At 39.9% G+C, this 21,471-nt stretch overlaps 1 protein-coding gene across 6 annotated transcripts in view; it reads right to left on the bottom strand.

Moving 5' to 3' along the window:
• The window catches only part of Cngl (Cyclic nucleotide-gated ion channel-like), a 64,325-nt gene extending 48,610 nt beyond the window's left edge, over window positions 1-15,715 (bottom strand). Inside the window, exons 1-2 of one of the 6 annotated variants that reach the window (XM_089476118.1) lie at window positions 15,077-15,714; window positions 1,089-1,747 (exon numbers count right to left, since the gene is read on the bottom strand). The gene's annotated coding sequence lies outside the window, so the exon portion shown is untranslated. Of the gene's footprint in view, window positions 1-1,088; window positions 1,748-15,076 lie in introns of all 6 variants that reach the window. The other 5 variants (XM_089476119.1, XM_089476120.1, XM_089476122.1 and 2 more) reach the window with 5 other exon arrangements.
• Window positions 15,716-21,471: the final 5,756 nt, after the last annotated feature.

Consider the following 21,471-nt stretch of genomic DNA (forward strand, 5'->3'; position numbering starts at 1 on the left):
TAACATAAAATTACCTACTGATTGATTAGTTTGTTTTTTGTATAAATGACCAATTACTTGATTGTCTCACTGATTGATGAACTGTTTGACTGGCTGGCTAATGGACTGATGTACTGACTGGTTGTCTGACTAATTTACCGATTGATTTATGGACTGACTGAGTGGTTGACTGACTGGATAACTGACTGATTTGCAAACTGATTTATGGATTGATTGACTGATAATCTCACTAAATGATTGACTGACTAATTGATGGACTGGTTGACTGGTGGATTTACCGACTAATTGATGGGCTGACTAAATGGTTTTCTGAATGATTGACTGACTGACTGATGGACTGATTGACTGATTATTTGACTGATGGATGTACAGACTGATTGATGGACTGCCTGAGTGCTTGACTGGCTGCTGATCTTACTGGCTGATTGACTGACTGATTTACCAACTTATTGATGAACTTATTGACTGACTGATTTACGGACTGATTGATAGACTGATTGACTGTCTGCTTAGTAAGTGCTTGCTTGCATATCAATACATCGTCCTACTGTTTGCATAAATGACAAATGGCCTATCTATCCATCTATAAAATAGGCCAACTGACATGCCGTGCATTACAAATAACTACATACATACGTCTACCTCCCTTCGACACTGCATCATAATCCGAACCGATTGAAGAGACTTTCGCCTGGCTGTTTATGGCAAGAAATTAATTTGAAGGCATGCCGTTTATGTAGCACGGCTCAAGGTGTAAATTGAGCTCGACTAGGGCCAGCTATGAACATTTTATAGCCTGCTCAATTATTGAATAAAAACCCGGTGTTGTAAAAGCATAAAGCTCGGCTAACCCTTACCCAGCTGGCAAGGGCTGCTTGAAGCAAGAGTTGGCATCGGAGCTGGCCATAAGAGTCGTCATTGGTGACTGCAGAGCCACAGCGAGTGGGGCATCCCGACAGCTGCGTTTTCTCTCGCCAGCTCAAATCACACGATAGGCGATAGCCCGGCAGAAGTGCCTCAAGTGAGCCGTGGTGCGAGGGCGAGGGCGTGTTAGGGACTGGGCGGGGAGAGTCTTTGGTTTTATTTACCTATTATCGGGTCGGACAGCTCGTTGGCCTTGCTCGTTAGGGCGCGACTGGCTGCCACAGTGGGTCACATAAATTTGCAGTCAAGTGTTTGTTGCTTGCCTGTTCCTCCCGCTCAGTGCCACGTGCGGCACGGCTCGGTTTCGTTCCGTTGTGCTTGCCGCTATCCGTTTATCCCTTGCCCGGATAATTTTTCAATGTCAGAAATTTGTGCGCCCCGTTTGAAAAATTGAAAAGTATTTTAATGGCAACGCCGACGACGACGACGACGGCAACGGCAATGAAAATTAATGGCCGCCCGTTGCCAGCTTCTGCTTACAGTTTTTCCCGTCCTTTATTTTACCTTTTTCATTTCGCGCTGCGCTGCAATTGCAGCAGGCGGCTTAAATTTGGTATTAAATTTACTTTAACTTTGCGGCGTGAACACAGCCGGAAGGATAGCACGGATAACGGCTGTCAGTGGCGATTGATCCAGTCAGCAGGTAAGCGCCGAGCTCCACAGCTCAGTGCATATTAAACGACTTAATTAATTATTAAATTATTTGGAATTTTCATTCCATTGATATCGCTCAACTTCGTGTGCGTCATTTTTCAATCGAATTTGATTCATTTATCAAGCCGTAGATAGAGTGTATTCAAATGGTTAGATGAGGTTGATTAAGCTAATATTTGGAAAAATAAGAAAATTGTCTCGGATTTTCATTGGAAATTTGACAACAATCGGAACTACTCAACTAGAAGATACCATGTGCAAATTTGTGGGGAAATGTATCGAATTTAAAAAATATACAATGTTTCCATATTCACTGCATGGTAAATTTGAAGTAACCAGAAGTTAAATGATCGATTTTTATCGATAATTAATACATCCTATACAGGGACTGACAGACAAACGGATAGAGGATAAATCTAAATTGACTGATCAATAATATATATACTATATACTACGCCTACGTCCACGCCTCCTTCTCTCTGTTTGCATATTCGTCACATCATTTTACCCAGAATTTCCAGTAGGCTCAGAATATAAAAAATCCGTTCTTCATAATTATAAAAACTACTCAAAGCCCTCTTGACTTCAACTTTACAGTTATATAAATTCCATGGAAATGTCAACATTATCAACAAATGGCATAAGTTGTAAAAATGTGAACAGCGATGTCGAGAGTCGTATTCGCAGTAATTAATTAAATTACACAACACTTATCGATAAAAAGGACACGGTGAATGGTGAATAATCAAAGCTAGCATCGTAAATCGATAAGGAAATCATTTACAGCAACAATGGCGATGTCATCAAGCATATATATATATATATCTATGTGTGTGTGTGTGCGTGAGTGTGAGTGTATTTTGAATGGTTTACAGATCGCTCGTAATCCAGAAATGCTAATCAAAATTTTTGTGAATTGCGACTTTGAATTTGAATGCGAATGTGAATGGCACTCAGTCGTGCGTTTGTGCTTGTGCATTTGTGTGTGTGTGTGTGTGTGTGCATGTGTTCATCAAATTTCAATCGAATCAATTGAAGCCTACAAAAGTCAATACTCAAAGCAGACAGGCAGGCAACGGTACTTGGATGCGCCCATTTTGCCCATTCACATGTCATTTGCTAAATGTATGCGCATTCCACACGCCTCATTTCGAATGAGCATCGAGACGAAAGCCAGCACACAATCTCCCACACACACACACACAAGCATTTGACTGATTGACTAACCCGAGTGCCTGGCATAATTATTTAACGCTTTTCATCAATCATCAAAAGTGCGCGTGTAAAGTGTGAGCTAATTAGCTCAAATATTTAATTGAGGCAAATAAAATCTGAGCAGCGCCCGAAAGTATGCAGCAGCGAATGCCTATACACTTACATGAGCCAAGTTAAATTTTTTGGGCCAGTTTGTGACAAGCAAAAATACTTTATAGCAACTATGAACAGTGATGTAATTTTTCCTATATGAAATACCTCTTTGTGGCTTTTCCATCAACAAAATGCAAATTTCGCGTAATAAACCAGTACCATAAGAAACTTATTTCCATACAGGGATTTAGCGATTCTGAAGAATACAGAACTCATTACGCTTAATGAGCCTCAAATACGCGAAGAGGTTCTCAGAAGCATCCAAATTATATTTATCAAATATGATAACAAATAATAAAAGGCGAACGATTTCCGGCCGGATTTCAGTTGAACTTGAAATATGTCAGAACACAATATATCATGAATCATGAAATGGATTTGTATTGTAAATCCATTCACTCCAAGCCATAACTTGGAGATGCATATCTTAGAAGGTCTAATTCCATAATTCGCAGCAAATTGAAGGAAATAAAAATCAAAGCAACAATCATATTTTACTTTAAATCAGTTTTTTCCTGGATATATGGATATTGTGCCTTTCTCTGTGTGGACTCTGCTAAGGGTAATGAAGGTTTCTTCACAAGAGCTCGACAAGGATAATGACGGTTTATTCATAAGAGCTCGACATTTCCCAGAAATTCAATACTATTTTTCCTATGACTGTCAGATTTTGCAACAATTAACTGGAATCTTTGATTTTTCCTAAAGATATTTACTGTATACATATATAATCCCTCAATAATTTAAAAAATAAAATTTGTACTTCTGGTACAGATATATATACATACATATGTATTCAAATAAATTTTGTAAAATTTCAAATCCTTTAAATTGATATAATATAGAATATACAGTACACTCAAGATGCCGTCGTTATATCAGGAAGGCGCTATAGCCATGTAAGTTTACTGATATGAATTTGAGTAGATACCAGAATAACTGTATATCGTTATAACTGAATTCCACTGCATATGATTGATTAACATTTCAGTTATTCAACTACATTGATGGAACATATTTAGAGCCTTAATTCAATGCCCATTCAAGCATTTTGTTCAACTTATTTAGTTCAATTAGTTCATATTTCATAGTATATATGGAATATATCATCGACTAAACTAAGATAACTTATAATGAATAGAAAGAACTACGAAATATGCATTTCTCTCTCTCTCTCTCTCTCTCTCATTCGTAATCACTTTCTCTCTCCTTGAACTAGTTCCATGGCTAATGAATGAACAAGTTAACTAATTCAATTGAGCAACTTTCACTAATGTATATGTGTGTATGTATCGTATGTGTATAAGAGCATTTCAACTGTCGCATATCAAAGAGAGAGAAAGCAGCTTTATGTTAGTTGCCACATGTGTGCTAGGGTGTGCGTGTGCGCGTGTGTGTGTCAGTGTCAGTGTGTGCTTGTGGCACTTGAGCTGGCATCGCTGGCATCGCTGACACGCACATAATTGGCGGCATCGCGGCTCAGTCGAGCTGCTCAACAGCTCAATGCGTTGGCAGCTCTCAATGCCTCAAGTTGCAAGTGCCAACAGTTGGTGCTGCCTGTCAATTGGCATTCGGAAATGTTGCCCGGCTCTCTCACTGCACTTGCCGTGCGTGGTGAGTGGGCAGGAGGTGTGAGCAGGAGCTGAGCTGAGCAGCGCTGAGCTGAGCTGAGCAGAGCAGGAGAGCTGCCTCACTGCCCGCCCATTCCCCCACTCTTTCAGGCACCCCGCAACAAATTACTTCCGCTGGATTTGAATATGTTGTTAAGGCCGCCGACAAAAAGGTAACGCGCTTCACTGTTTAAGCTGCCTCAAATGGCATACACACACACATACATGTGCACACATACACACTCACAATTACGCGAATGACAGGAAAAGCGCGCACAATGCGCATGAAAGCATAAAAAGTGGCAAAAGAAAAATAAATGTGTGCATGTGTGTGTGTGGAATGCGCGGCGCAAAGAAATGGCAAAATTATAAAATATACACAGCGCACACACTCTTGCTGAATGCCAATTAAGCCTATGCTTGAGCTCTGCATGCGTGTGTGTGTGTGTGTGTGCCTTGGCAGGAGGACAAGGACAACGCCTGCGTGGCAATCAACAAAAGACGCGAAACCAAATAATAAATTTAAAAAGAAGCAGGCCCATGTGTATATGCCCCTATGTGTGTGTGTGTGTGTGTGTGTGTGTGTGTGTGTGGGGCGTGACTGTAAAAAGACGCCCAGCACAAAAGGGAAATTGTAATAAAAATAATTGACAACTATTTGACATGCCTCATGTCCGACGCACGCAAAAGGCCATGCAACAAGGATCTGAGCACAGAATCCCCAGACGTGCATTTACCAGCACTTTAATAGGCTCCCGCTGTACGTGTGCGTGTGTGGCTGTGTGGGTGTGAGTGTGGTTAAGTGGGTGTGTGTGGGTGTATGGACAGTTGTCTATAGACAAGTCTGCAATTTTACATTTTGATGCCTTTCATTTCGGGCTCGCATGATAACTGGTTACAGCTGCAGCTGCTAGCAGAGCTCAGCTCCCACTCACTCCTTGATTGATTACAGCGAAGCAAAGATAACAACAACAAAATATACGAAATATACCAAAAATACGAAAAATGAGTAAATAAATAAATTTAAAAAAATAAATAAATAAATAAAGAGAAAAAAGTGAGACAGCCCCATTCATATAATCAATTTGGTGCTTGCCAGCACTCAATGCTCATAATTAAATGAAAATTCACTGAAATTTTATTACAGAAAATTGCATGAAAAGCAACCAGAGAACCAGAGAATCAGAGAACCGGAGAACCGAAAGCTGAGAGCTGAGAGCTGAGAGCCAATAGCCAGCGAAATAGCATTTTGATTGATTCCCTTGAACCCATTTCATTAGTAATTCCATGAAATTGAATTGCCAATTTTGAAAGCGTCACAAATTTCAGCTCAAAGGCGAGTTAAATACAAGAAATGAAGAAAAATGAAAAAATACGAAAAAAAATGCTGTCAAATTAGCGAAAAGATTATTAAATCACAATCAGTAAGCAAACAATTAATTATTGAGCGTCTCTGGAGCCAGCAGCAGCAAATCAAACTGAATCGAATCACCAGATGGATAGATAGACATATACATATATATATATATATATATAAATATTTATATGTATATACATATATACATTTCATGTGTTTATTCAAATGAAACTACTCAATTCAAGAGTTTATATATACGATTCTATACAGATATACCCTTGAAATAGGGAAATTAGGGTATATTGGTATCGTTAAAATCTATGTAATAGGTAGACAAAGGCGTGGCAGGGTGGAAAATTGAATCGATCTAAATAAATCGACAAATGTGTCAATCTCAGAGCCTATTAGATCCAGAGAGTTGAAATATGGTTGTAGCTCCCTGTATAGATCGAAGATCTTGTTTGTTCAAAAAACAAAATGATAACTATTTTTGTTTAAATGTTAACGATTAAAATTTATCGAAAATCAGATAAAAAACTATGATATAATTAAAAATATAAAGGCCTTATCAAAAATAAACAGTAACAAAATTATATCTCCTACGTCTTAAGAGCAAGATTCTACAAATTTTAGATACCAATTTTTGAATAGTATTATGCACTTTTTTACTTTTATTATAATTTGTTTATCGTCCCTGATAATTATTACAATATTAATTACCCGAACACTTCAGGGTATCTCGTAGTCGAGCAGACTCGATTAGAGATTTCTGACTTGTGTCGAATTCAGATTTTTGCGTTGCCTTCGACAGAAATCAAAGCAAAATTTCAAATGGAATTGAAAATGAAAATGAAAATAACAATTATTTGTTGAAATCTTTTGAATTAAAGAAAAAAGAGAAGAGGTAAAAAAAAAAAAACACACACACACATACACACGAACACATTTCACGTATTTGGAATGCTTTTTAAATTTTCGTATTTACATTTTATTTTTGTTTACAGAAACCAAAGTCAAATTCGAATCGCATGAAAAAGTCGAAGCATCAAGTTTGATTTAGTAAATTCATTGTCTTATTCTAGTTCCGAATTTTGTTGTTTTTCTTGTCTATTTATAGCAATCAAAAAGATTAAATTGAATAGACATTGTTTCAAATTCAGTTCATAAGCATTTAATGCAATGCCAAGGTAGATTTTGATGCTTGCTATCGAAAGTGAAAAGAGTATATTTGTTTTTGTGCCATACTTGTGTGTATAGAGCTCCAAAGCAAATATATATATAGTATTATATATATATAATATATTATATACTATCACTAGAAACCGATAAATTTAATAATTGAATTACTGCCGACCTACTCTGTACAATTGTCAACAAGAAACATACGTCCTCTTGGGGGCGTGGCTTCTTGATTTTTTTTAGTCAGCGTCACAAAATGTAATATAAACATTTTATATGCACGTCCCCAGTGGAGCTGTGGCACATCTGGTCAGAATATATCTTCTGCAGCTTTATAGCTCAAACTCCAAATTCATGGACCAACTTTCTGCGGTATTCCTTTATTGATTTGCCAAATGTCATACATATGTATATGTATACATATATGAATGCCTCTTGGGGTGTGGCAAATTGAAAAACAAAAAAACGACATCTTTAATGTTTTAGTGAGCGACATATAAAAAATGTATCAGTTTTATTCCTGCCGTTTTATTCGTGCTTTTGGGATTGGAAACTCATATACTCCAGCGTGCTTGAGTTGAAATCAATAACTCGACCAGAGATGAACTTATAAGTTACTTATAAATAAGGCTGCACATTTTTAGATGGTCAACTCTGGAAATATAGATTTTTGAATACATTCAACAGTTTGTGGACCCTGAACAAGCAACATTCGCAAATTTTAATATAGATTTATTTACATATTTTGTATCGCATTCCACTCTTCTCCCTCTGTCACCTCGCAATCTATCTCACTCATTATCTCCGTCTCTCTCTCTCTCTCTCTTTCTCTTTCTTTCTATCTCTTCGCCTTTCTCTATCTTTTTCCCTCTCAGTCTCTCTTTCTCTCCTTGGTACTCTGTCACTTGCTCTATCTACCCCACTCCCTCTCTTTGTCACTCTTGTTCTGTCTATCTCCACTTCTTTCTCAATCCCTCGCCCTCTATTTCTTTCTCTTGCCTCTCCCTCTTTCGCTTTATCTTCTGCTCTTTTTCTATCCCTTCCCCCTGTCGATTTCTCCCTCTTTCTTCTTTTCTCTTTTCCTTTCCCTTGTTCTCTTTACCACGGCCTCTGTATCCATCTCTTCCCCTCTCTCACTCACTCTCCACCTCTCCATCTCTCTCGCTCTTACTGACTCACTCATATCTCTCTCAAACTCTCTTCCTCTCTCTCGCTGTCTCTCTTTAATTCTTTCTCTCACTCTCTCTCTCTCACTCCCTCTCACTCTCGCTCTCTCTTTCTTTCAACGTACAAATATATGTGTCTATAAATATGATTTGAAACACACTAATAAGTATCAGTTGAGAATTAGATGCCGATTGGCATGCTCATTTGGCATATTCGAAGCAGTCGCAACGGCGGCGAAGAAGCGGGAGTCAAATGAGACACGTTCCGGCTAATAGGCACGTACTTGGGAAAACGACAGCGCCAATGGCCAATGGGCAATGGCAAATAAAGATGGCAATAAAGCAACGTGGCAAATGAGCTGCGCTGCGCTGTGTTGCGCTGCGTTGTGGCAACACGCGATGGTGCCACGCGTTGGGCGCCACAAGAGCAGCGGCAATAGCAATCGCTACAGCCGGAAACGGGAGGAACGTGCAAATAGCCGTCGGAGAGGCTCATCCAAATGATAAAGTGGATTAGAGGAGCAGCAGCCAGCACCAAATCAGATGCCCCGCTCAACTCGCTGCTACTCGACTTGACTTGCCTGGACTTGTCTCGACTTGCCTCGACTCTACAGCGCACAACAAGTGCTGTCGCATGCCCTTATTTATGGCAATGGCATTGCACTGTTGCTCTCAATGGGCGTCGATAAATCTCAGTTATCGAAACTCGCTTGCCCAGCGAGAAGAAGCGGCGCCAAATCAGAGATAAAAAGCGTCGAATGGGGTTGCAACTTAAAGGTGCCCAAAGGCCAAATTTGAATTTATCCCTATCTGTGATTGACCAACTGCCAGACTGAATGATTGACTGACTGCTTTGTGGCCACGCGGATGAGACTGATTGGGTGACTATCCGACTGACAGGCTGATTAACTGACTGACTGATTTTCGTAGCTCAATCAGCGCACCTATACTCATTTTATATAAGCAATCGATTGATTGAATAAATGAATTTCTATATTATAGTCGATCGACTGCTTTGATTACCTAGTTAAGCTCCCTAGCTAACTACCTATCTAACATAATCAATCAGTCAATTGATTGACGCAAAAGCTGACTGAATGATTCAGTCAATCAATCAGCCAGCCATTCAGTCTATGCTAAGTCAATCAGTCCAACACGTTACATTTTTAATTTAAATGACTGATTATATTGACTGATTGAAAAATTCTCAATGTTCATTTTACTGATTGACTGATCATACTTCATTTAACAAACTGATTGCCGGTCAGTTTTAAGGGATGGACTTCTAATTTACTGCATCGCTGAGTGACTGATTGACGAATGGTTACTTGATGGATTGGTTAGCTGATTGATTGAGTAACCAGTTGAATGATGCAACACTACTTCCTTACTGTCTTATTGGTTAGCTGATTGATGGGCTAGCCAATTGATTAACCTATTGATTGACTTTGTGATTGATCAACTAACTAATTGACTGACCAATTAATGCCGTAATAGATCGACTAACTGATTGACTAATTAGATATCTGATTGAGAAAATAAAATTGGTTGATTGAATTCCTGATTGATTGAGTAACTGTTTCATTAAATCATAGACTACCTGACTAAACAATTGGATGCGGGTGTCTTTAAATGATTGATTGATTCACTGGATTGATGGACTGATTGACTGCATTTTCCTCTAGTAAGCTATGATTGACTACCACTGACTAACTGGCTTCGGAACTGATTGACAAACTGACTAATTGACTGATTGGCTATTGACTGACTTTATGATTGGCTCATTGAATTCATTCATATTTGTAGCCCCGAAAAACGCACTTTAAATTGAATACGTTTTCGTTACACTTACATATATGTATATATAAATTTATATAGATATATTATATACACCTCTACCCAATATATGTAATATATAATAAGTTAATGTACTTTTGCGATGTTTGCTGGAATAGTTTGCTGCGACTTTCCCTTGCCCATTCATGTGCAAGCAGCTGCAGAAACCGCGCGCTGCTCAAAAACTTTTGCTATATTTTGTAGCTTTTTTCACACATAAACTAAAAGTTTTTTTTTTAGTTTTTAATTTAGTAAAGTAATTCAGAAGTTGTTGGCCAATCGCTGTTTGAAATTCTTGTTGAGGTGTTTTACCCTCTTTCGGGCAATATAGCGTTAAATGGCGTATCGCGTGCCCTTTAGCCAGTATGTGTATGTGTGTGTGTGTGTATATGTGTGTGGAACCTTGCAAGTAATTTACTTGGTGTCTGAAGGATTTGTAACTGCCAATGAATGCGTGTTAAAGAAACCGCCAACTGGGTCAACTAGCACAAAAACTAACTTCATCAACTGCAAATGCAGCATAATGCACTCTCTAAGGGCATATGGATGTGTGTATGTGTGTGTATGTGTGCCTTGGCATCACACCGCAACGTGTGCTTAACCATCAAATGAAAATCAAATCTACTCAACATGTCAAAAAACTTTCCAAGCTAAATGCAGTTTATGAAAATGCACACGAACTGACGAAAATGCCATGAGAATCGCATATAGGGGATTGATTTGCTGTTCACATTACCGTGAACGGTCGATGAACGTACAGCAGGCGTGACTGGAAATTCAATGGGTTCCAAATTGTTAATACAATAAATAAAGGCAGCAGAATCTATGGAGTATAGACAAAAGCTGAATAAAATTCATGAATTTTGTAAGAAACAACAGACTAAAACATTATATTATGTTCATTGACGAAAGCTTTTACTGTATGCATGTGCATGAGTCGGCATGTTCGTGTGTGTGGGTGTGTGTGCATGTGTGGGCGTCTATGTGTGTGTTTACAAAACTGCAATAATGCGCGGCGTCCTTCTACACTTTCAGCGCGTCCAGCTCTGCCCCCACTGACAGCAGCCACTGAGCGTGAGATGCATGTGCATGGGTGTGTGTGTGTGGGTATATATGTATATATGAGTACAAGGTTTAGGTGTGAGTGTGTTTAAGTATATATAGAGTGGCTGTGCCACAGCATAAAGTAGAAAGTGGTGCATTTTGTGCTGCTTGGCAGCTCGTTGTTCCATGCATGTAATTTCATTAGGGCAGTAGGACAAGCTCACACATACGTCTATACATAAATATATGCATTTATACATATACATATAAACACATGCATATGTATATGAAGAGCGTAAGCTTTATGTGAGAGCGTATAGAAACTGCATTTGGACACACACACACACACGTACACAACAGAATAGAGAGCCGGCTGCTGGTATTCAATACTCAGCTGTTAAAACAAAAAATACTCAAAATAAACGAAATGCCGAAAAAAATTATATATATGTATGTACACATATAAAAGCTTTAACTATTCGCTTTGCGTCTTAAGCTATGCTCCGCGTGTATTATGTAATTGTAGGACACACACACACACACAGGCTCACATGTATATTTATGTATGAGCGCCTCAAACACATACACCGACAGCCAGCAGCACGCCAGTCAAAGGCATAAAGACCACACACACACACAGACTGACACAAAGACACAGACACAGCGCAAGAGAGACACTTCATTTCTTGGCATTTTCTTTTGCTTGGACTATGCTAACACACACACACACACACACACAACTATATATATTATACATACAAACATACTTATGCATGAGCATGTATTTTGCCTGCTGCTGCTGCTGCTACGTTTTTATTATTATCGCTGTCACACACACTCACCACACTCACACACTCACAGCGCAAGAGAGCGCACAGCAGCCAGCACAAACTCACGCACACATACACATTCAGAGACACACACACACACAGCGCTAGCATGTCGCCGCCTTTGTCCTACACGCTGGCGTCTTCAGCTGACGCTGCCGCTGCCGCAGCCGCTGCTGCTACGATTTTGTCGCCATCTTCGCTGCCTTTGCCGTCGCCTGTTTTACCATTTTTCTTTTACGCCTGTGTCTGCGTCAGTATGTGTTTGTGTGTGTGTGTGTTCGTGTTTGTGCCTATGCGTCTATGTATGTGTGTTACGTTCGGTGTTTATTTTTCGTCATTTCGAATGTGACTGCGAGTGTCATTTTGGTTATTTTCTTCTTTTCTTTTCTGCTTTCAACTTCGCCCGCTCTCAGCTTCGCCGCATTGTTATGCCCTGGGCTTGGCGTCTAAGCGAGTATATAGGTTTTGCATAACTGTTTGTTTGTTTGTTTTTAATGACTTTTTATGCACTCTAAAGTTGCTCTATATATTCTTAATCTGTCGCTGTCTTTCTCTCTCGCTTTCCCTCACTCTCTCTCTCTCTCCCTCTCTCTCTCTCTCTCTCTCTTTCTGGCTGCTGACGTAGAGGGCATTGTTCAGTCGTTGACACTTCTTTTTTTGTTTGTGTCATTGGCATTAATTAAACACATTTATGGATTGGCTTAGCCAGAGGCAGGAGCAGCACCATCAGCAGCTAGTCCACCCGTCCGTCAGTCGGTCACAATTTCAGCCATTCAATTATCGATTATGACATTCATTCACAGCTTTTGGCTGGGACGAAAATAGCAAGGCGAATCTTCTCTCTCTCTGGCTAGCGAGCCGCATCCCTTTGGCCAGCGTCCACGTTTTTGCCATCAAAGTGACAAAACGAGCAGCGGGCGAGTGAGCGAGCGAGCGAGCGAGCCGACAAACAAACAAACAAACAACAAGACTGCCAGGCACTGGCTGGGCTCTGGCGGGGGTAAACATTAACTCTGCTGCCTGTGGCTGGGCAAACGGGGCGTATGTGTAACATTCGAGTGGGTGGTGTCAGTTGTCAGTCACCAGAATCGCTCAATTGACTCTTCGTATGCATGTGTTTGTGTGTCTGTGTGTGTGTGTGTGTGTGTACTAAAAATCTCTGCTACTGCAAACACTTTAAGAATTAGCCTATGGCTATATGAAACAATTCGCACACAATTTAGCAAGCTTTATCGCATATAGAATAGCTGCAGCTTAACTAATTTGTGCTATCGATAATAATGGAAATAATTTCTTGCTATCGATTTCATTTATATCTCTATATCTCTGGCATATATGTATAGGAAAATGTGATGCTTAGCAAATCTATAAAATCTATATTAACATTTGCCAAAACACATTGTTTCAGCTATAATTTTAGTCAAATTTTTTGTCTAGACACATATAGCTTTGCTTTATGATAAGTTTATAAAATAACATATTTAGATAAATACATAATATATTAATAATATATTATATATATAATATATAATAATATAATTTCTTGTCAATTTTTGTTGCTTAAAATATTTAAAATATAATTAAAATTTTAATAGAAAGTATAAAATTTATCGATAGATTCAACTCCAGGAATTTAAATAGATGCATAAATAATCATTGAGGTATTCGGCTGTGGAAATACTTCGATTTATATATAGAATAGTTAATATTTTACTCTACTCTCAAACTAACAACGATAAACAACTTATCGATAACACATTTAGATTCGAGCATTGATTTCTGCACTCCCACTGTAGTCCACAGAGCAGTTGAATAACCTCAACACATAAAGAGACCCGAAAAAAAGAAGATAAATAGAGAAAAAAATACGCAAATCGATAACTCAAAACTAGCTTGAGATGCGCAGAGAAGGGCCCCAGCACGTACTTCACTTTCTACCTATCGCCCCAAGTTAAGGTAATCCCTACCAATTGACCGCAGCAAATTGGAATTCACCGATGCAACGAAGAAATCAAAATGCGAAAACCCAATCAAATACATGGCAATAATTGTATTCTGGTCGACCAAATGCTGGGCTGCCCCTCCACTCCTTGCTGCTTGCTCCTTGCTCCACACTCCTGCTCGCTCTTATTGTGTGGCCGAGGGCAATGAAGGGAAAAAAAATAACAAGGCGCAGACAAGAGGCGACTACACTAACAACAACAACAACAACAACAACAATGAGAGCAAAAGAAGAGATGAAGAGGCAGCAGCACTAGCAGCCGCAGCATTCACTTTCACATCCTTGAAGGCGGCAATAGCAGTGCCAAAGGCCTAACCCGAGGGTGGCACACACACACAAACACACACACACACACGAAACGATTGAGTAATTTTGTGTGCTAGTGTGTGTGTATGTGCCTCTTCTGCTTCTTCTCAGGCCACACACAACTTCATTAGCAGCGAGAATAGGTTTTGGATTTAGGATTTTTATTCTATTTTCTTTTCAGGCTTTTGTTTTTTTTGTTTTTTTTTTTTTTTTTTTGCTTGTGACAATTTCTGTGCTGCTTTGTTACATAAATACACAATTGCAAACACCTCAAAAAAATATACATAAGAAAAAGAAACTTTAAAGCGCAGCGAAAATGAACTGCTGCTTCTGCCGCTGCTGTTCTTGTTGTCATTGCTGTTGTTGTTGTTGTAGTTCCTTGTTGGCTTTGCTTTTGCGTAATTTGTCAACTAATTGGCACACGCAAACACACATGAAAAGCGTAAAAGATTTGCCTTGACTTGAGGTATTACATGAGAGTGTGTACATATATATATATATATGTGTGTGTGTGTTGTGTCTTCGCCTGTCTCATACAAATTGGATTAACGGTCCAACAGAAAGGCAGCTGGAGCAAGCACGTTGACAGTCAGTCAACCTCCCCCCCTGAGACCCGCACTCTGCCATCTCCCTTCCCCACATGCACACATGGCAAAAGGAAAGCTTTGCATAATTCGCGCAATTACAGTTATGTCTTGCACACCATACACACACAGGCAACTAGAGTTAGCACACAAATATTTAGCAAACATTTTGTGTTTTTATATCTTTTCTATAATATGGTCACACTTTACACGCACATTTTACAGCAATTCATCTTCTGCTGCTGCTGCTGCTGCTGCTGCTGCTGGTGCTTCTCCTTCTTGAGTTGGGATCCTCACTTGCTCACTCTCTCGCTCGCTCTATCGGCCGCTATCTTCTGGCTGGTTTACGCTCCGATTTGTTAAGAACTGCTCACTCGCGAAACAGCAACAAAAACAAAAACAAAAAACTCACACTCTCACACAAACACACATACACTTACAATCTAACGGCGAACTTTATGCACAGATGATGGCAATAGATTTGAATTCGAAAAATACACAAGTGTCAATAATTTCATTTGTTATTACGAATATATTTACAGGAGCGGGTTAGAGCATTCGAGTTCTCGGGTTTAGATTCGCACACTTTGTAGGTTGTTTTTTTCTTGTTTCGCTGTTGCTGTTGTTGTTATTGTTGCCAAAAAAAAAGAAAAAAAAAAAAAACAAAAAAAAGAAGTAGTTGGACTTTTGCTTTCTTCAGCTACAGCGGCGACAACTGCTGCGGCTGCTGCGGCTCTGCTGCTGTTTTCAACTTTAAACAAACTACTCAAAAAAACAATTGAAGAGCGCACGAAACAGCTCCGCACCACATGACCGCACTACACGATTGACAGTTTGGCACTAAACGTGAGCTTCGCGAGCTTATCAGCCAGTCGGGGCCGAAGTGAACGAACCGAGCAATTCGCATAGCCGAAAGGAGAGCCAACCGAACTGAACGATGCTCGCTGTCGCTGAGTGTGTGTGTGTGTGAGTGAGTGTGCGAATGTGGGATGTACAGTATGAGAATGAGCCGTGTGTGTGAGTGTTTGAGTGTGTGACAGACAGAAGATGTGCGCGACTGTTACAAAAGTTGTAGCCAAAACGCCCAAGCAGCGGGCACTTTATACATGTTACCCATGTTCATTGAAGAAAGCGCAAACAGCACCGACAACCCATTGGGAAATAGCGCGCATGTGTTAATGGGTTTGTGTCCTGAATAACTAAGGAGAGCAGACACCCAGAGACGAGGATGAGGATAGAGCGAGAGCGCGCTGAAGAGAATGCAAGAGCAGTTAAGCACTGCACACTACATAAAAGCTCTCTCTCTCTCTCTCTTTATCTCAACCAACTAAAATGAACTCAAATACTGCATGGCTACGAAGTGATCAGTGGGAGCAAAAAGCTTTTTTATGCCTATGCTGTAATTGCCTTCAGTTCCTACTATTTATCATTAAGATTGATCTTTTTAATGTCATTATCGAATTAATTATCGAAAAATGATTATTTGACTCATAATTGTCAATGCAATTTGAGAAGATTTTTAGATTTTCAATTGCTATAAAATAAATATTTGTGATTACAGTATGTATAACAAAAAATTACTACAATAGGAAAGTAGTAGTAGGAAAATAAAATTTGAATTTAAATTATAATATAATATTTTTATTCAATTAATATTTATAGATTTTTTTCTCAACTTTTAAGAAAGAATATACGGACCTCCAAAATTGTTTATTCAATGTAATGTGAATAAATATAAATATTCATAGTAATAAAAAAATTTTTAAAAAATATCCCTATCCAAGTATTTTAGCTTCCAATCATGCGCTCTATTAATAATACATGTAATATAGATTATTTGCACAATTACTTTAATAGCTACCATTTCATGTTCTTCATATACATATTTCAATTAAATTATATTCATATTTATACAAATATGCTAAGCACGGTTAATTTTGGCTTAATATTTAATGATTATATTCCTGGCAGATTAAACTTATATTAAACAAACACGACGCCAAAGTTTGTCTGCAGCATAAACTCTCGAGAAATCGGCAAATACAAAAATTAAATATTGTTTGCACGCTGCGGGCGCTGCGCATTTCCCACTGGGGCGAAAAGCGCTAAAAGCAACAACAAGAACAACAACAGCAGCAGCAGCAGCGACGACGATGGCGGCAGCAGCCAGTGGCCCAAAGGAAACGCCAAGTGCCATGTGCGCCGCTTAAATCAGAAGCTCAATCTGACTGCGGGTGTAATGTTTTTGTATGAGTGTGTCTATATACATATATCCACACAGACTTACGTATGTGTGCGTGTGTGTCTGTGTGTGTGCGATGATGGCGGCGCAGTGCCGAACTTTGTGCGGCCTTGCGGCCATGCTGTCTGTCTATCGCTCTCGCTCGCTCTCTTTCTCTCTCTGGGTCACCGTCGCATTGTGTGAATGTATGCGTTTGTGTGTCTGTGTGTAAGTGTGCCTGTGAGCTTTAGAAAGCTGCGAGAAGAGCAAACGGCAACACAAACACAACAGCAAAATACACAAACTTAAAAAAAAAAAAAAAAAAAAAACCGAAAATGTAAAAGTAACAGAAAAAGAAAAACAGAAACCGAAACGCCACAAACGGCAAACGTGATGCGCGCATGTGTTTTATCTTCAATCTCAGCTGAAATCATCTGGCGGCCGCTGACGAAATGAAGGCACCCACCCGCCGCGTAGCAGCGCATACCTCAACACTCCTCACCACACCACAGGGACACCACACCACACCACGCTCAACTCACCTCACCTGCCTTGGCATTATGAAGGGCATTAGGTTGTGCGTTCGTATGTGGGTTCGTGCAGGTTCGGCTCGCCGACGCCGCTGTTCGGCTCAGCATAGTCGGCGCCTCGTTCGCATTCAGTGAAAGTTAATGAACGAGATAGAGAGAAAGAGAGAGAGAGAGAGAGAGGACCACAGCCAGAGCGAGTGTGAAAGAGGCAGGAAGAGAGTGGGTGAAAGAGTGCGCTGGGAAGAGAGACGCCTTTCTGCGCTTTGTAATGGCAAGAAATTTGTACTTCCGCCCGGCGAGGACGGCCGTAGAAGATTTTAATTAAAAGCAGCAGCAGGAAATGTGACCCAAATAATACTTCCGTATAGTGTGAAAAATTGCCCAGACTTGGCGTTTTGGCACAACAGCATCATCCCCGCATCCCCACCCCCGCCCCTCTCACCACACACTCCCTCAGCGTTAGAGCTTTGCTCATTTGCTGCCCAATTTGATGCACAGCGAGCTGCCCGGGAAGAGGCCATTAAAGCATTGCATCGCACTTGACTTCCGGCTAGACAGAGGCCAGCCGGAAGGACATGCCAACTATTTAATTAATTCATATCCATTTCTGTGCAACATTCTCATTTGACTGGCACGTCCTGCAATAACGCAGCTCAAGAATGGATAGCCATATATGTACATATATAGATGATAAGACCATGGCTACTTTTGCCAAATCAGCCCATTCACAGATGCCTACCTAACCCAATCTCCCACTCTCTCCATCTCCTTCGCTCTCGGTCTCAGTCGCGCCCCATCTCTTTCCCTGTCTGTGCCACTTGCACCTCTCGCTGCGCACCTTTGGCGAAGTTCCTTGTACGACCACCTGTTGCGGCTAGCCAACTACCCCCAGCCTCTAGCCCATGGCCTCCTAGCAATATGTCCGCCCACTATCCGTAAGTACGGAACAACTTACGCAATTCGAGTGCGTATTGCCATATTTCTATCTCTCTCTCTACGTTGCATAAATGCAAAGTGCATTAGCTGTTAAATCTTGAAATGGAATTTAAATTTGAATTGGAATTAGGGGTTGATTAAACTCCAAACCTAATTAAAGTATATCTCTTAGGCTTAGATATGCCATATATCTTGCGCGTTAAGCTGACTTGACTTGAAGTTTTAGACTTTCAGAAATCTGTTAGTCTTGGACTTTAATTGGAGGCTCTGAGGGAACTGTGTTAGCCTTAGACTTTCCCGAAGTCATAAACTTTGGTAAGTTTTAGACTTGTATTAGATATAAGTATTTCACTTAGAGAGCTACCCTCGTCTTCGACTTACATTAGACGTAAGCATGAGACTCTGAGAGGCTTGTTGTAGACTGAGATTATGCTGAAGTCACGGAATTTGAGATTTTGAGGGCTATGTCGTTAGTAAATGTTAGAGAGCTAAGTTAGGTAGGTCTAAGACCTATCTTTTGCTTTAGACTTGTATTGTCATAGTCTTATTTAAAGCTGACTTTAGTTTTAGAGCTTGAAAACATAAACCCAAAGGACCTTATTAGCTTACAGCCAAAATGTAGCCGAATTCTTAGAGAATTTGGCGTTAGACACAAGTTTAAAGAATAAGATATTTTGGCCGATTATTTTATCCTTAGATCCTCAAAAGAATTAAAGGTCACATAGAAGATAATATAGAATAGAGACTTCCTTCATATGCGACAAAGCATTTAAAGGACCTTTAGACCTTTAATAGATTTACCAAAAAATGTGTATAAGGGTATATAGGGTAGAGTTTTCTCTCATGCTACAGTCCATGCGATAAAGACTTCCTTAAGGTACTTTACCAGATGTACCAAACAAAGATGTATAATTCTTGTAATTGTAAATTCCTGACGGAAAGAAATAACTCTAGAAGGTGAGCTTTAAGGGATAAACTAATTTACGTATTAAATTTTGTATAATTTTGTAAATCTATCCCATAACAAATTCCCTCCCGATTATAACGTTAAAGAAAGAAACAAATCCATCTAAAAGCGAACAAAGACACACAAAAAGTTTTCAACATGAAGCAGAAGAGATCGATTGGATCGACTCGGCGCGTTGTCCTGAATGTCAGATTTGAGTAATGAAAGTTTGATGAAGAGCGTAAGTTGATGAGGGAACGTTAACCCAAAAATAATTATTGCGATTGGATTCGGTTAGGTTGAGTTTGGTTAATAATAAATGAGAGCCGAGTTGTTGTTTTTTTTTTTTTCGGTTGGGGCCGTGACAATTTTTTTTTAGCTGAGTTCTGTCTTGGCCCAGGTCAGCGCAGCTATTCTTGGCATTTACCTTTTTTTTCTGATGGGGTTGGACACGAAATCGATATGGAGGACATGGCTCACGGCTGGCCACTGCGGTGATTAAAGTCCTGCACCAGGTCCTTGTCCTTGTCTTTCTGTCCCTTTGACTGCGTGGCACATGCAATCAATACCAAATCATCATCGGCAATTAGCGACAATCGATGTGCCCATCTACAACCTGTGTGTGTGTGTATGGGTGTGGGTGTGGGTGCATGTGTGTGTGTGTGTGTGTGGTTGAGTGCGTGGTTTTCTATTTGCTCAACACTTATTCAGCAGATGAATATTTGACTGCAGCTATACGCTGCATCAGTCGCCCCAATGGCTGCTGGCTTCAAACCGCAATCTGCTTCACAGCGCACAACGTGGCGTATGCGCAACATTTGCAGCAGCTGCAGCTCATGCCAATCGCTGGTATCTAAGAGATTTAGTTGTCAGCAGCTGCAGAGATAGAAATGCATACACACACATACACAGAGGCACAGCTGCTTAACGTTTTATGACAGCTCTTTACAAAAAAAAAAAAAAAAAAAAAAAAAAAAAAAAAAAAAACAAACAAATAGAAGAACATTGCAGTCGGACTTTATCGACTCCGAATACTCATTCACAGGCCAGCTTTTGCTAACGATGCTAAAGGGAGCATCGTTATATCCGGTAGACGCTATAAGGATATAAACTTGCTTAAGTAAGTTTATCTGGGGACCAAAATTTTCGTACCAATAATCGTATGAATGCTATACGCAGAGTCGTTATAAGCGGATTCTACTGTATATATTATTTTCAATCAATCAATAGAGGATACCAAGCGTAATTTAGTCGTTTGAGTTTGTAGCTCTAAGGCTGTATCAGAATACAGTTCTAGCCGATTTGTCACGCCCCCTACGAGCTCAGATACATACATACATACATCCATCCCCTTTTCATTTTTGTATTGTCAACGCGAATATATGTATGTTCCAAATTTTAATTCTCCAGCACTTCAAGTTATAGGATTTCTAGCAACCGGAAAAGGCATTTAACGTTTTGCCACGCCCCTAGTGGACGGATCGGAAATATCTTGACCCCGTATAGTACCAAAATGTCAAACGAATATTGCACAAAACCAATATACTCAATTCACTTTCATGAATGAGTATAAGAAGTAGAAGAAAAAGTACTGTAAATGGGGTTAGACGCCAAGGAAGACTGGAAGATTAAGCCTTGTGGAGGGGCAGGAAAGCGGAGTCAGTGGGTAGGGCGGGTGACTGTGACACGTTGAGGGTGTGTGTAGCCAAATCATTTGCCGTTGATTTAATTTCGCATTCGCACACAAAATGAAATTTACATTTCATATGAGGAAACGTCTTTAGCGTACGTTCAACTTCTGAATATGCCAATCTATGTACCGACAGCCCGAACCCCCATTTCCCGCCCTCCCCGCCATCCACGTCGAGCCGTACGTGACGCTAGTGCGACTCTATGTCAACTAGCATTTACATTTCAATCCCAACGCATCCAACTTTATGCCAGAGACAATTTTTTACAACTGATAAGCCTCATTACC

This window comes from Drosophila arizonae, chromosome X (genome assembly GCF_054131065.1).
Source record: "Drosophila arizonae isolate 15081-1271.41 chromosome X, UAZ_ARI_1.0, whole genome shotgun sequence".
In the NCBI taxonomy this organism is placed as follows: Eukaryota; Metazoa; Arthropoda; class Insecta; order Diptera; family Drosophilidae; genus Drosophila; species Drosophila arizonae.